Source organism: Triturus cristatus, chromosome 2_2 (assembly GCF_964204655.1).
Source record: "Triturus cristatus chromosome 2_2, aTriCri1.1, whole genome shotgun sequence".
Lineage (NCBI taxonomy): Eukaryota > Metazoa > Chordata > Amphibia > Caudata > Salamandridae > Triturus > Triturus cristatus.
The window spans coordinates 1,241,342,166-1,241,358,170 of NC_140582.1; the positions used below are offsets into that span (position 1 = coordinate 1,241,342,166).

Consider the following 16,005-nt stretch of genomic DNA (forward strand, 5'->3'; position numbering starts at 1 on the left):
ATGAGGTAGGTAATTTGCGACGCCTTAGGTATCGCAAAAGGTGTACTATACACCTTCATACATTGCATTTTGCTATTTCTTAATTGCAAATCTTTGTGATTCGCAATTAGGGAAAAGCAAAATGTGAGCTACATACATCTGGCCCCTGATCTCTTATTGTGAAGGCACAGTAGTGGATGAGGAACCATTTGATATCCATGATCGTTTGGCTGTTTTACAGGATCTAAATTTATCCAGGACACAAAAAAGTAACATCCACCTGAAACAGACCGCCACTGCGGAAGTTAAGGCAGTCACGGCACAACCTGTCTGGGTCCCAAAAGTCAGGGATCTGGTCAGAGAGAAAATTGCGGACAAAAAAATAATTTGGGCCATCCTACAGAAAGCCTGTACCAGTCCTAGCAGTACAAGGAACAAGAACTGTACTTCTTCCGCCTCTTGTCGGGAAAAAGGAAAAAAGATTTGTCTCAATTGACTTAATTAAACCACACTATGTGGCCGATACTAAGCAGTAGGTCTCGTGGACTCCACAGTAGCAGACGCCCTCCTCTCGCTACAATCCAGGAAGTTCAAACAGAAAGACTCATCATGGTTTAAGAGCCTCCTGTGCCGAATGAAGGTCTATGCAACAATACTATGGAACTCTTTCCCCTTGAACCCGAAGTTCAACTTCAAATCAAATAAAAAATAATTCACAAGTTGCAATAAGACCAAATACCGATGTCTACGTCAACATGCCTCGGCAAGAGCAAAATGTGATTTCAACAAATCCCGATGCAATTCCAACAATTGATCGAACTGCTTCTGGCTACTTCATGAACTTTGATACGTTTTCCTTGGATCCAAGTGAACCAGAAATGACACCAGCCCAACAGATACGCAAGCAACAAATCAAGAACTTTCTGCACTTTTTCAAAAAGACATACCTGGTGTCACCTTGGATAGAACTCTGGGTAATTGCTGGACTACTGCTTTTTCTTTTCTGGCTAGGCTTAGTTATTACTTTTAGCATGCTTATTAATGGAAGATACCTTCAGCAAAGTTCTACAGCCCAAAAGGTTACCTTGATTTTAAAGCCACATCAGTCATCACATCTTGAACAGAGAGACTTGTCATCAGTGAACATCACAGTAGTTCCTATAGCGGACAGTATAGTTTGGGACAAGGTTGATTTTGACTTATTCGGCCCGACCAAACTTAAAAAAAATTCTTCATGTATTTACAATTTCAATAAGTGATATCATTACCTCCAGTACATTTTCTGGTGATTGAAACACTGAAACTATTAATAACATGTTGTCTGATTTAGAGAAAACGGCCGCATTTCTGAACACTGAAATGTTAGAAAGTTCTTCAGTTTATGACACTTTGTATTGTTACCAACATTATGGTCATCATTTCCTACACAAATCTATAACACCTCGAAATGTTTTTGAATATCACCAATGGGAACATTGCCCTACACCATCAAAGAGTAGTTCGCAAACATTTGCACAGAAATGTTCATATTTTTCAGGTTTTAACACCACTGACCCGACCTCATATATTTATAAGGTTATACCAACATCAGCACTAAAAATTATGTTGGCAAACACCAAACAGATTTACTCTGCTTCCTTCAGTTCCCAATTGTCTGCACAGGGTTTTGACCTATGGAAGGACACAATAGACTTAAAATCAGTTTGGGGATCTAGGGACTGGCAAGTCCAGGGAACGGAAGCGTTATTTAGAGCATGCCTCATTCCACAGCAGATGATATTTCTAAATGATACTGTGCAACAGACATCCTGTCTTGGACTAGCCAAGAACAAGGACTTGAACACACATCGGTTTCCAACACCATCACAGATGGAGGGGTGGCAAAATTCGACCTCACAGGAAGGGGTAACAGTAGATTACATTTTACGGTACAATAGATCAGATCCTACTTGGAAAGAATGGTTGGTTTGGCCCTTAGACACAAACAGGTGTCATAAAAGATTCTTGGGGATCACCGAAGGGTTCAGTATCCATAGGCCGGACCAACGCTATGTACAAAGAGAGCATCCAGGAGTAGTGACATCCTACAGTATTGGGAAGTTGTGCCTTTATTGGCTAGAAACCTCAACAATCACAGAAGTGAAACAGCACTTATCCGTACTGACACAAGACATGGATCTAAGGAATTTTTTATTAGGTCCTAGGAAACAACGTCAGAAACGTTTCATATATGCTGGCATTTATGCTGCCTTTAATGAAATTTGGAAAATATCCCAACAAGAGGCCGCAGAGAGAATACGGAAAATAGACCGTATTAATTTAGAAAAATCGTTAGCTGTGGTAGACAATGGGTTAACAACTTTGACCTCCAGGATATATTCTTTAGGCAACATTGTGTCTTCTGCGATAGACATACTAGAACAGGATTTGGCCATATTACAACACGGGCAATCTCAGTTACGTTCTATTATGTTATTAAGCTGGACGCTGTAATCATTGCGTGCAGGCTATGTGCCATGGCGTTTTATCAACAGTACGTCTCTGTTTTCTGAATATAATCTAACAGATAAACAGGTTGAAATGACACAAAGAGGAGCAAAATATACAATGCTGCATATCAAAAAACTGGATGGATTACCATTTACAGTGGCAGAATCACCATCTACAGAGTGGCTTATCCATGGCCACATAACTCTACCGGTCACTACTTTTCAGTTTCAATATTGCCTTGAGCAAAGGCAGGCAAATATGAAAGAATGGGTAAAGAATACATTAAGGAATCCTGGGAACTACCAAATGGATTTCAATGCCGGAGTGGGAATCGAGAATTGTTTCTGAGTGGTACAAACTGCAAGAACGCTTTAAGTGGTTCTCTCACGTACCAGGACATTTCACTTCACGGAGCATGTAATGGTTTGGTAGTGAATTTGTCCTGCCACATTAAAGGGACTTCAGCTGCCATGATTACACTGGTATTCGAGCTACTCTCAAATGGGAGTTACTTGATGTTGAACGATCAAGGTTGCTGTGGGATGCTTCCGGGCATTGCCTATCTGGTCACTGTGAACTCCAGGGTTGCTTGCTGTATGTAAGTATTGTTTCCCCCAACAAGTACTGTTAGGGAGGCGCAGTTATGGCCTTCGTTGAATGTTTCCTTCATACAGTTTGATACTTTGAGAAGACTGAAAGCCATGCTTTTACAGCAAACCGTACCCTTAACCTCCGCCCGAGAAACCTTTGAACTTCAAATCGCAAGGACCTCGACTGAGATACAGGCACTTATACGTACAAACTGCGCCTTTCATTTCGCAGAAATGGTGGGTCGTATCTTTAATGTGTCTGATACGAGTGGTATTGTACACCTATTTAATACCATAGGGTCAGGATTTCTAAGCACCTTTCAGACAATCCTCTGAGTTATTCCAAATTTTATACACTCCATTTTGGGAGGCATTTTTGGAGGTCTTCCGCTGATCCTGCTCTCAATTGCGGAAATCCTGATTGTCATTTTTCTGCTACGCAATGGATGGCCCAATCACCAACGAGGTGGCGAAAGCGTTCCTGGAACGCAAATACCGTGAACGCATGGTGCAACATCTAGGCACACCTCGCCTTCGGGAACTAAGCACCTCTTGGTTACTATTGTTTAGACCGGTCTAGATGGACTGCATCTTACCTGTTCTTCAATGCCTGTTCTGCGGACAAGAATGTGTGTTGGACCTCTGTCTGACACTTGCATCAGACACACCTGTGGAATTGAATGCCAGGCTGGAACCCTGAGGTCCCATGTTCGGCAGTGTCCCCAGTGTATTCCTATACTGATGGCTGCATTCCTCGAGAAACCGCAAGTGCCTTTCACAACTGGGTTGAACATCAGCTCCACCACTAGCACTTAGGTATCGACTACAGCACCAGCTGCCTCTACACCAGCTATTGGCAGTACTGAATTTCTTCTATGCTCCATTGATGTACTATGCAAGGTGTTACATGGTCCGTCCCCTGTGGCAGCAAGCAACGATGATGTTGTGCCTCCCAGCCAGGATACTTAATCTATAATTGGCTCATCGTGTGCTGGGAAAGAATTCGAGTTTTCCTTTTTCATTTCAAACTCAATTGAAATCGGAACATTTTCCTAAAATTAAGACTTTCGCTAGGAAAGCATGGGCCTATTGCTTATAGTGGTTCGACTTATATGAACAAACTCGATTAGGACTTTGGCTTAGAGTGACATTTACAATTTTGAACTTTCGAAAAGATTTTTCTTTTTTCCCCCTAGTAGACTGTTTTTATGGCCTTTTTGTTTTATACTTTTATGCGCTACTACCAAGTACACTGATTAGTAAAATAGCATTTTTTAACATTGGTGACTGTTGGGAAGGGGAGTGGGTGTTATGTTTCATATAGGTACCCTAATATAGGCCCGGGTAATATCACACACCTTCACCTACATTGCATCCCTTATACTACACAGTAACAAGCCTTTAGGATTGAACTTTCACCTAGTTCTAGTCCTGGGCGCAGAAGGAGGGTTTTCCTGAACAATAGTGTTCTATGACTTCATCTTTAGACTGACACAGTATGAATGAATGTTCATAAGGGTTCTTGGAAACCAGGCTGTGGCTACATCCACCTGCATAATATCTACGCACAAGGTTCATCCCATACGTCATCCTCAAATCCAAAAATGACTGATACAAGACACAAGGGACAAAGGAACCCTAGATACTTTTCTTTATAAATACAACACCTCTTGCTAGTATTAGAGGAAATCGCGACTTCCAGGTCGACACACTGACCAGAGACGTTGAGGCTCCTGCATGCAGACACTCCAGCTGACAGCGGTCGAACACATCCCTTGCGGGGTGTCCAACTCGAGACCAGGACGGTGTCCCACACACTCTCACTTCAGGTAATGGGGTTAGACTAAACCTAGAGGGATTCTTGGCTTCACACCTACTCATATACTAGGTACACTTAGGTACATCTAGATAGGCATCGTAGGAGTATGTGTGCTTTCTTTTATCATGCATTTTATATCCATGTATGTGTTCATGACTATTGCAAAATGGTAGAACTATACTATCCTTTTATATTCTCTGTACTGCTGACCATATATCTCTGCTACTGTCTAACGGTTGTCGCAGCACATATATTATACACTAGAAGAACAACTGTGCAATAAATACTTATTGTAAACACGCCCAACTGTTTCTTCTGTGTAACTCTCTGAGACGAACTAAGTGAGCACGAGTGACTGAGCGAAAAGTAGTATATTGTTTCTACGGTCCTGAAGGATCAGGGTTGTCATGATCTAAGGTTGCCAAAAAGTATTCTCTCTCCGATAAGAGGAGACTCTAGTGGCACTGTGAGCTAGCTAATGCAAAACAGGTTAACATTCTCGGTGGGGGTGTACAGAATCAGTCTGCCACCAATCCCACGGTTTATGTTTTCCAAACACACAGGTTCTGCATGGGTAATATAGGAACTACACGACAACCCATGCACTTCCTTCCCTTCTATGGGGCTGGAAAACTTATTTACACCATCATCTCTCCTTCCAAATTTAATCTTAACTAAGTCTCCCACTTCTATCTTTCCCACTCTCTCGTTAGTTCCTGTCTCCTTATTCATCTTACTTTCTGTTAACCACTGAGGTGACAATTTCATTTTAGTTTCTCCTCCTTTTAAAAGGAGTTTCATCTGTAACTCAATTTACAGCAGTGTTGTACGCCTGCACTACATTTTCCACACTCTTCTTAACATCTTGTCTACCTTATACTGCCATTTGTATAGTAACCTCTATTACACGATTCATGCATTCAACCTTTACATTTCCTTGGGGATTATATAGAGAAGTGTGTTCATGACTTTTACTGTTTCCCCTCAAGAAATTACGCATAATGTGAGATGTTAATTGTGTACCATTTTTGGTTATTAGTACATCTGGACAACCTTCTCTCATGAAAATAAGTTTCAAATTCATTACAACATTCTCAGTAGGGATGTTACTCAAAAACTCTACTATTACCCCCCTTGAATATATATCTTCCAACACCATTGCAAACCTTTTATTCTCACTCCGATAATCCATATGACCAATAAAATCCAAAGAAACCTTTTTCCAAAGCGCTACCATTGTCACATCCACTCAATGAAACAGTGAAAAGCTGGCCTGGTATATATTGTCTACCTAATGTACGTGGGCACCTTGCACAAGTCCAGACAACCCTTATGGTGATTTAAGAGGTCTTAGACAACCCTAGAAAGCTCTCTACGTGGTAGCTGTGGAGAGCAGCCTTCAGGCTCATTCCAGAAGGAGTGTAAAGCAGTGTGTTTAACCAGACTGCAATCTTATAGTATAGATTAAGTGAAAAGAACCACACCAAGGGCCTCATGTAGGTAAATAAATTTTACCGGTTCTTAAATACCGAGCCGTACCGAATCGGTAAATTAGAATCGGTAAGTTATATGTAGGTAAAAATTCGGTAACAGTTACCGATTCGGTAACATTCGGTAATTACGAATCGGAATTCACCGAATCGGTAAATACCGAGGTGGTATTTACCGAATCGGAAAATACCGAGGTGGTATTCACCGAATCGGAAAATACCGAGGTGGAATTTACCGAATCGGAAAATACCGAATCGGTATGTACGGATTCGGTAAATACAATCACATGACTTGACGAAACAGCTAATCCAGTGCAACGACAGCCCACCCAACCAGGAAGTGCCCACACCCAGGCAGGTGTACATAATTATCCGAAGTGGCCACACCCAGGCAGGTGTACATAATTAGCCGACCCTGGAGAGGCTTGGAGTGCAGAGGAGAGGCAGGGAGCCGTTGCATGTGCGAGCGGGTAAACGAACAGCATGTCCAGCCAGAGAACACAGAAAGACGGAGGGGAAAGGAGGAGGAAGCTGAAATTTAGCCCCAAGGAACTCCAGGTGCTGGTGGAGGAGGTGGTGAAGCAGCACCAGAAGCTGTTTGGAAGGCAATCCCTGCAAGTGCCTGAGGTGGAAAAGCGCAACATATGGCTGGCCATCCAGGCGCAGGTCAATGCCGTGGGAGTGACCCACAGGGACATTGAGGTCCTCAAAAAGCGATGGTATGACCTCAGGATCGTAACCAAGAGAAAGATGGGCGACATCCAGAAGGAGGCCAGCCAGACCGGAGGTGGAACCAACAGGGCACCTGCCCTCACCGAACTGGAGGAGCTGGTGGCGGCCACAATCGAGCAAGAGAGCGTCGTGGGTCTTGGGGACGCCGACAGTTCTGCCAGAGCCGCAACACACCAAGGTAAGACGAAAGCACAGCAATGTAGCCCCCCCTACCCTTATCCCACATCCCCCAATTGTGAAACGATAATCACACTGCAGTCCACACGTGTCAGTGCAGACAGGCAATGCATTCCGGGAGATGTAGTCAGGGCAACACTAACCATGACGTAAATGTTACAGGGCAACAAGGCATGTCACGCACTCGAGGCACAAGGAGACAGGGGACATATTGGAATGTGAAATGATTTATATTGACGCTTGCAATGCAGCCCTTCGGGGACACTGAGCCAATGTTGTATTTCTGTCCACAGATGTGACATCATGCAGGACAGGGCATGCTGCAGGAGAGACGCCACACCGGCCACATAAATCACCTCCAGCCAGCACAAGTTCAGACCAGGGAGCAGGCCCACTGGCAGCCGCACCACCAACACAGCCAGCCTCGCCGCACACAGAGCCAGCATCACCTCACCGAGAGCCAGCATCACCACCACCAGAGCCAGCATCGCCACTCATGTTCGAATCACCGGCCACATCTCCGCTTGCCGGTGTGAGAATGAGGAGGCGTCCAGCAGCCAGGCTACGAGCCTTAGACACCTCGTCAGACGACAGCATGGGCCCAGAAGACCGCACCGGGCCCCAGGAAGGGAGCCATGCCACTGTACCCCACACCTCACAGGCAGCACAGACGGAAGCAAGAGGGCGCCGCAGGTCGCGTGTCCAGAGTCCACCAGCACCCACTGACGGCCATGGTGTCTTCTTGGGGCTCGAGGGCCAAATGTTGAAGCAACAGCGCCTGCAATCAAAGGCAGTCATGTCAGTCCAGAGGCACATGCGGGTGATGAAGACAACATTAGTCAACATGGACACTAACATTAGCGGCATGGCTGCGGGCATTCGGGACATGTCCCAGTCAATCCAGCAGTTGTGCAGCAAATTAGATGCTGACATCGAAGCACGGCGCCGGGAACGCCAGAGAAGGGACACTACCAACAGGGCACTCAACCGTCTGGCAACGGCGACTTCTCTACTGTGCCGGCGCTCTGTGACGATGCAGGAGGGCTTAACACAGTGCTGCAGCGACCTGTCTCGGGGGATGGTGCAGGTGACAAGTGCACTAGGGGTGCTATTGACTAGTCAGGCGTCGACAACTGCTGCAGGGGATGCTGCGGAGAGCATCGACACCAGCAGCAGCATCACACCCCCCGTCCCAGAAGCACGCAGGAGCAGCAGGCGCCTTGGGGTTGGCACTAGTGAGGATGCACAGGCCGTGCAATCCACCACTGCAGCGCGTATGCGCAAACATTGATGTTGCCCTGCTTATCCACTTGCCATTGGGTGACGTAACCCTGGACATACTCATTGTATAGATGGCATATTGCCAGATTGGCCTGTTATTGTGTTCATGGCGTGGTGCCACATTAAAACTACGTCATGACTTCTCACAACTCGCTGTGTCCCCTTACTTACTCAGAAATAGTTGCATGTGATCTCTGCCCGTCTCTCTCTCCCATCTATTGCAGTTGGCACTCTAGCTGCGTTGCCCTCTGGCTGGCCTGACTCATCCTCGTTGTCCTCAAAATATGTTAGTTCCACACCTGTACCTTTTTTCGTGGCAAGGTTGTGCAGCATTGCACAAGTGGCAATAATCTTGCAGCAGGTGATGGGTTTGTACTGGCGTGCGCCTCCGCTCTTGTGCAGGCAGCGGAACCTGCTCTTCAGTAGTCCGAACGTGCGCTCCACCACATTGCGTGTTGTTTTGTGTGCCACGTTGTATCGTCTCTCACTCTGGGTTGCTGGGTGTAGGTAGGGAGTGAGGATGAATGACCGGCATGCATATGCACTGTCGCCTGGATGAGTAAAAGGGAACCATCAGTAACATGCCTCTATACACTATGATTTGCAGGTTTCAAGGGGCGTCACTGTTACTCACCTAGCAGGTATCCCTCTCCGAATTCTCCGGCACTCAGTCGTGTGTAGATCCCACTATTCTGGAAGATGTAAGAGTCGTGGGTGCTCCCAGGAAACTTTGCTACAATATCTGTGATGATGTTCCCTGCATCACAGATCACCTGCACATTGATGGAGTGGGTGGACTTCCTGTTCCTGTAGATGTGCTCTGTATCAGCTGGTGGACAGATTGGGATGTGTGTACCATCAATACAGCCGAGGACATGGGGGAACTGTGCCATGTGATAAAAGTCAGTTTTTGTTTTCTGCAGTGCAGCCTGTGTGTTTGGGAAGCTTATGTAGTGGTGCATTCTCTGCATCATGGCATCCAGGAACTTCCTGAAGAAACGTGACAGGCAACTCTGGGATACCCCACCCACCGCAGCTATCACCACCTGATAACTGCCGGATGCCAACAGATGTAGGCTGCAGAGCACCTGCACATGTGGGGGTATGGCGTGCGCCCTTTTTATTGGCTGGTCCAGGAGTGGGTGTAGGTCCCTGATTAAGTCCATGATGGTTTCGGGGTGTAGCCTGTACCTCTCATGTATCTCTGCATCAGTCAGCTGGAATAGTGTGATGCGCTGTCTGTAGATTTGTTCCTCCCGTCGCCACACCCTCAGTCCTGCTGCCTGTAGACGTAGGCGCCTTGCAATGACGTACATAGCGGCCATGTTGTCCACGCTGTTGCATTTTGGGTTTGCTAATATGCATTGTTGATGGTTACCACCTGCTTTCAATCCGTGTTAATTACCGACTCTTATTTACCGATTTTCCTGGATTTCTTAATTACCGAGTGCTCCTACATGTCATTTTAAATTTTACCACTTCATATTTACCACTTCATGTTTACCGATTCGTTAATTATGTCTTCGGTAAATATGAATCGGTATTTTGGAATTCGGTAAATCTGATTCGGTATTTACCGCCTCATATTTACCGAAAAGTGGTTTTTGGACTCCTACATCTCACTTGTCTGAATACCGGTCGGTAACGGCATATTTACCGAAAATCGGCCGTTACCGACCGGTATTTGGCTACCTACATGAGGCCCCAAGTATTTATAAAAATATGTTTTTATTATATATTACTATCTAGTACGTTCCAATATCTCAAACATGGAGATAAACACAATGCACACAATACTTTAGCAAAGAAAGCACAGTAAATAGTGCGTAATACACAGTCCACCCAGTCCTGGGTCTGTGCTTTCTGGGTCTCTCTGAACTTTATCCTTTATTGCTCAGTGGTTAAGCCATACCCATCAATAAGAGCACTTATCAAGACTTTGTAATTATCAGCATCCTCTTCTCTTACAGTGAGGAGCTTATCGCTACCTTTTTCAGCAAAGGAGAGCCACAAGATAGCTGCCCACTACTCCTGAGGGACCTTCTGTACTTTACAGGCCCTTTCTAGGAGCGGTTATCCATTTGTGGATGTCATCCCCAACATGGTGGGAGGTACAATCTTGTTGAGGTTCCTATGTTCAAAGGAATAGTCCTTAACTCTAGGGTCACTGTTGCTGCCACCTTGGGCCTCTAGTCCCAACTTTGTCCTAGCTCTCTGGACTTCTAGGCACTCTCTGTCAAGGGCCAACTGCTCTTGCCTGAGCCTAAGCCTAGCTTACTCAAGCTCAAGGAGTTGGTTCTCTCTATCCAAAGAGTTCCCCCTTCTATTAGAAATGAAGGTCCCTATTGACTGTCCTGAACCATTGGATTCTGCAGAGGAGTATCTAGACCTCCTTGGTCTACTCTACACCTTCCCAGGAGGATCAAAGGGGGTTTCCTCTAAGCTACCTGTGCTCTCCTCTGGGAGGTCTGAATTGTCCAGATGGGAGTCATCCGGCTCCCCCTGGTCAGGGTTAGATTGTAGGTCAAAGAGGGGTCCCACTCCTGGCCTATCTTCATTTCCTGCCCCACCCACTCTTTCTTCCTTATCTGACCCATTGGTTTTCCTGAGGTCATCTAACAGTAACACCTTTAGGAGGCATTGGGTGTTGGCTAGACCCTTGACTTACCCAACCAGAAGTTCAGTAGAACTTACTTTTTCAAAGCTTATATTATATGTGCCTAGAAATAGTGATGGTTTTTCAATTAATCAACACAAAGATTTATCTGGTAAAATAATGCAAGCTTGAATCCCAACCGCTGCACACCAATGTGAAAAAACTGGCCTGGTATATGATGTCCACTAATGTAAGTGGGCACCTTGCACCGGTCCAGACAGCCCTTATAGTGATTTAAGCGGTCTTAGACAACCTTAGAAAGCTCTCTAAGTGGCACCTGTGGAGAGCAGCCTTCAGGCTTAGTCCAGAAGGAGTGAAGAGCAGTTTGTTTTACCAGAATGTAATCTTATAGTATAGATTAAGTGTAAAGAACCACACCAAGTCATATTTATTATATAATACTCTCTAGCACATTCCAATATCTCCAACATGGAGAAAAACACAATGTACATAATACTTTAAAACACAGTAAATAGCATGAAATACACAGTGGACCCCAGGGGGGAGACCAAACCATATACTAAGAAAGTGGTATAAGAACCACGACTTGGATCAAGACAGGGTCAAAGGACGTAGAAGTAATGGGGACCCAAGGAACCACGCTAGGTGAGTAGATAGGGACCCCACGGAGAGCGTGTGCAGTGTGGAAACACGGCTGCGTGCTATGTACAACTCTATGTGCAAGTTGCGGTTTAAGTTTTAAAGATTAAGGACCCTTCCCAGTGGACCCTGAAGAAACCCCGTGGAAGACAGGCGATTGGAGAGACACCCCACCCATGGATACCCTAGTAACCACGTTACCTACACCAGGAAAGCCGAGTGCATACGTGTGAAGTGGTGTCGGAAACCGCCGTCAAACCCAATGGAGGACTTCAGGAAAGTGTCGCTATGAAAGAAGGAAGAAGTGTCCGGTGGAATCTGAAGAAGGATTCTTGATGAGAAATACCTGCAAGCAGAGGGGACAGAGTCTATGTCACTCAGGAGTGACCAGGAGACTTGTAAGATGAATGCCCTCCGATGTCGGGTGTTGCAGGATGGATGACAAGGACCTTGACTCTGCAGCTGTGAGGATCAGGCAATGCTTAGGAGGACCAGGAGCCATGCAAGAGCTGTCCCACAAAGGATGTTGAGTGCTGAGGGAAATGCAACCAATGCAGGAATCAAAGAAGAAGCAACGTCAGGACCAGCAAGGTCTAGGGGACTCACCAAAAGCAGGGGAGTCAGGCCAGGCCCTGAGCAATTAGGGGAGCTCAAAGGAAACAAGTGTCACCCTCAATTGGACCCACAGGCCAGAGGCACTGGAGTCGCAAGAGGACCTCAAGCAGCTCACCAAAAGATGCAGGCCACGATGCACATGATGTGGTGTGGCTGAAGGTTTTGGTCACTGGAGGTGCTCGAGGTTGGGGCTACTTGGAGCCCGAAGATCTCTTTGGAAAGAAGTCAACAAGCCTTTGCAACTGCAAGTTGACGTGGGGCACAGGGGGTTGGTTATTGCAACCCCCACGAGGGACACTGGCCTCAAACTTGGTGAGAGGGCTGGGCCTCAGGAGCTGTGGAAACCCACCACCTGTGTTGCAGAGCCTTTGGAGTCCAGAGGAGCTCAGGATCCGCAGACCGGTCGACTTAGTTGTGGTGCCTGCGAATGCAGGGGATTGACTTCTTCACTCCAAGGGAGATTCCTTCAAGAGTCTTTGATGCTTCACAGGCCTTGGAAGGGTCCTGTATGATGCACAGACGATGCAGCAGACTGGAAGGGAGACAAAGTCAGGGCCACACGAAGTCCATCAAAATTCAGGGTGTCTAGACGGTAGAAGTAGAAGTGGTGTCTGACCTGAATCTTATCCCACAATGAGTCTAGGCACCTACACCCAGGTAATCCCTTAAGTACCCTAGGGAAAGGGTTGGGAAGATACAGGGAACCCTTCCAGGGGGAGGGTCTGGACAGGGGGGAGGTTACACCCATGTCCTTTGTCCAGGTTCACGCCAGAGAAGGAGCCAAGTGCTCCCAGAACTGGTTTGAATTGGACTATGCATGGGGACACCAAGTGTGCCCCTCATGCAGACTTTCTGGTGCTGGCAAGCGCACCCACCCAGTCCCAATACACTATATCCTGTTTGGGAGGTGGTCACTCCTCCCTGTAACCAGGATGCCTATTGTTCCACCTTCCTTTGCTCAAGCTTGCCTCAGCAGCAGGAGGGCGAAAATGTGTCGCTGGTCTGCAGCAACCATTTTGTGCTGTCTGGGTCTAGAAGGTTGGCACCGGGAACACTGAGAGCCTAACAGATGGCTCTTCCAGTGCTTGGAATCATACCTCCCACACCATTTACGGTGTGGGGGTATGATTCCAACATGTTTGATACCAAACATGGTAGGATTTGTTGCAGCCGATTTTGAGATGGTCATCGCGTAATTACGCGGTGCCCCTCTATATAGTACATGGCTACTTTACTGACAACCTGGTAGAATGGACTTTGTACGCTACAGTGGTGTCCTGCTCATGCAAGGGCACGCTCTAACTTAGAACCAAGCACCCTGCCCTCAGGATTGTAAAGGCCTGCTAGAGGGGGGACTTATAGGTTTTAAGTGCAATGGCCCTCAGTAAACCTATATCTTTAGTAAGTGGTGCATGCACCCACTTACACAGGCTGCAATGGCAGGCCAGTAGTTCCATTTTGAATGGTCTCTCATGGGTGGCATAATGTATGCTTCAGTCCATGGGAGACCTCTGGGGTACCTCTGCCATAGGTACATGGGTACCATATACTAGGGACTGATAAGGTTACCCCAGTATCCAATCTGGGGTGTACCTAAGTACTGAACATAACCATTTAGGGAGAAAGTGGATAGACTGGGGTCCTGATTAGCAGGATCCCAGTCATACTAGTCAAAGTACAGCTTAGCACCAGGCAAAAAGTGGGGGTAACCATAGAAGCAGATCCTACTTTCCTACAGAAACCATGCTTTGTGTTCCAATCTTCAATCTTTTCTCACTTTCTCTACACAATAAACATTTCTCCACCCAAACTTTCACATCCCCATCTATTCCAGGCCACCGATACTTGTCTTTAAGACGTTTCTTAGTGAGAGTCTGTCCTTGGTGGCCTTCATCAAAACTATTTTTTCCTTACACCCTTCGGAGGCACGTATCTCTCACCCCTCAACTCTAAATTGTCCATAGATCCAGTGCTTAGTTCATTTTGTAACTTCTTAAGGCAGGTCTTACATCACCTTCTCGTCTCCAACCCACTCTAATGCTGTTAACAGGTCTTCAAAGACATCATCTTCATCTGCCGCTCGTTTCCATTTCACTTTAGTAACAGAAGTAAATCCTTTTTCCAGTGTATCTTCAGCACTTGCCACTACACACACCACATCCTCTACTTCCAAATCTTATTCTATTCCGTTAAGTGGTAGTCTGGATAAACAGTTGGCTTGCACATTCCTCCAAACCTGCAACGTATTCAATTTTAATCTTGAAATCCTGTAACTTTGCAGCGAAGCGCATTAGGCATGAAGAACCTTTGTCTGCCCTTCCATGACTCAACATTTTAACTAATGGTTTATGATCAGTTTTTACTGTGAAATGTGCCCCCCACAGGTATATGCAAAAATACTGAGCTCCCCACACTGCAGCTCAAGCCTCCCTCTCGATCACAGCATCATTTCGTACAACCCTATTGAGTGTGTGTGAAGCAAACGCCACTGGTTTTTCTTCTCCACCTTTCTTCTGAGAAAGTACCGCCCCAATACCATGGTCGCCGGCATCTACTGTGAGAAATGTTTTATTCTCTGGCTCAAATGGGGTCAAGATTCCTGAGTTTACTATCTCTTCCTTAATTCTTGTAAATGCTTTGTCTTGCTATTCTCCCCACTCAAATTGCCTTCCCTTCCCCAGTATCTCTTAGAGGCTCACTTTTGTCGGCAAAATCAATTACAAATCTGGCAAAGTATTCTGGCAATCCCATACATGGTTTTAATTGATTCCCACCTGTGGAAGTGGCAGCTAACCTAATAGATGTCAGTAAATCTTTCAGTTTAACTCCATGTTCTGAGATGGTGTAACCCAACTAATCATTTTATTTCAATACAGTCTACATCTTTATTTTCTTAGTGTCCCTGCTTCACTTGGCATTTACTGTACCTGAGCTAATGTATCATTATGATCAACTTCTGTCACACCTGAAATCAAAACATCATCCTGGAAATAGTGTAAATTGTTAACCTCATTAAATAACCGGGAGGCCAGTCGAGCTGAAACAACAGGGGGGCTCAGGCTCACAATGCTCGAGGACGTGGGGACATCTTTAGGCCTCTTCTCTGTGGGTCAGGGGCGACGGGTGCAGAGGTGTCTTTAGGCATCAGGGTTTCATCACAGGGAGCGGTTGTGGTAGAGGAGACCTGCAAACAGAGGATATCAGCAGCATTGCGAAGTGCACAGCAGGACACCCAAGGTGGACTTCGAGTCTGGAGGATCTAAGGACCACGTTGGCACTGTTGGCCCACTTCAGTTCGAACTAGGCGGCTCAAGTGCAGTGCCGCTTTTCAGCGTCGGGTTTTGGCGGTCCAGAGTTCTCATAGTTTTGTCTTAGGTACCTGCAGGATGCACGGGAACAGCTCTGCTGCCCCACGGGAGTTCCTGAGTCTTTGGAGAAGTGCTAGCAGTCCTTCCAGGTTTTGGAGGACCAGCAGCCTGCAGGGTGAGATGACTTTGTGGCAATTGTCGAGAATAGGCGAACAGGCTGGCAGGGTTGGCGCCAAGTCAGTTGCTTCTTCTTCAGTTCTTGCTTTCT

General features: G+C 46.2%; 1 protein-coding gene across 1 annotated transcript in view; it reads right to left on the minus strand.

Moving 5' to 3' along the window:
• Positions 1 to 16,005, minus strand: part of INO80B (INO80 complex subunit B) — a 258,743-nt gene that overhangs the window by 102,274 nt on the left and 140,464 nt on the right. The gene's annotated exons all lie outside the window — the stretch shown is intronic.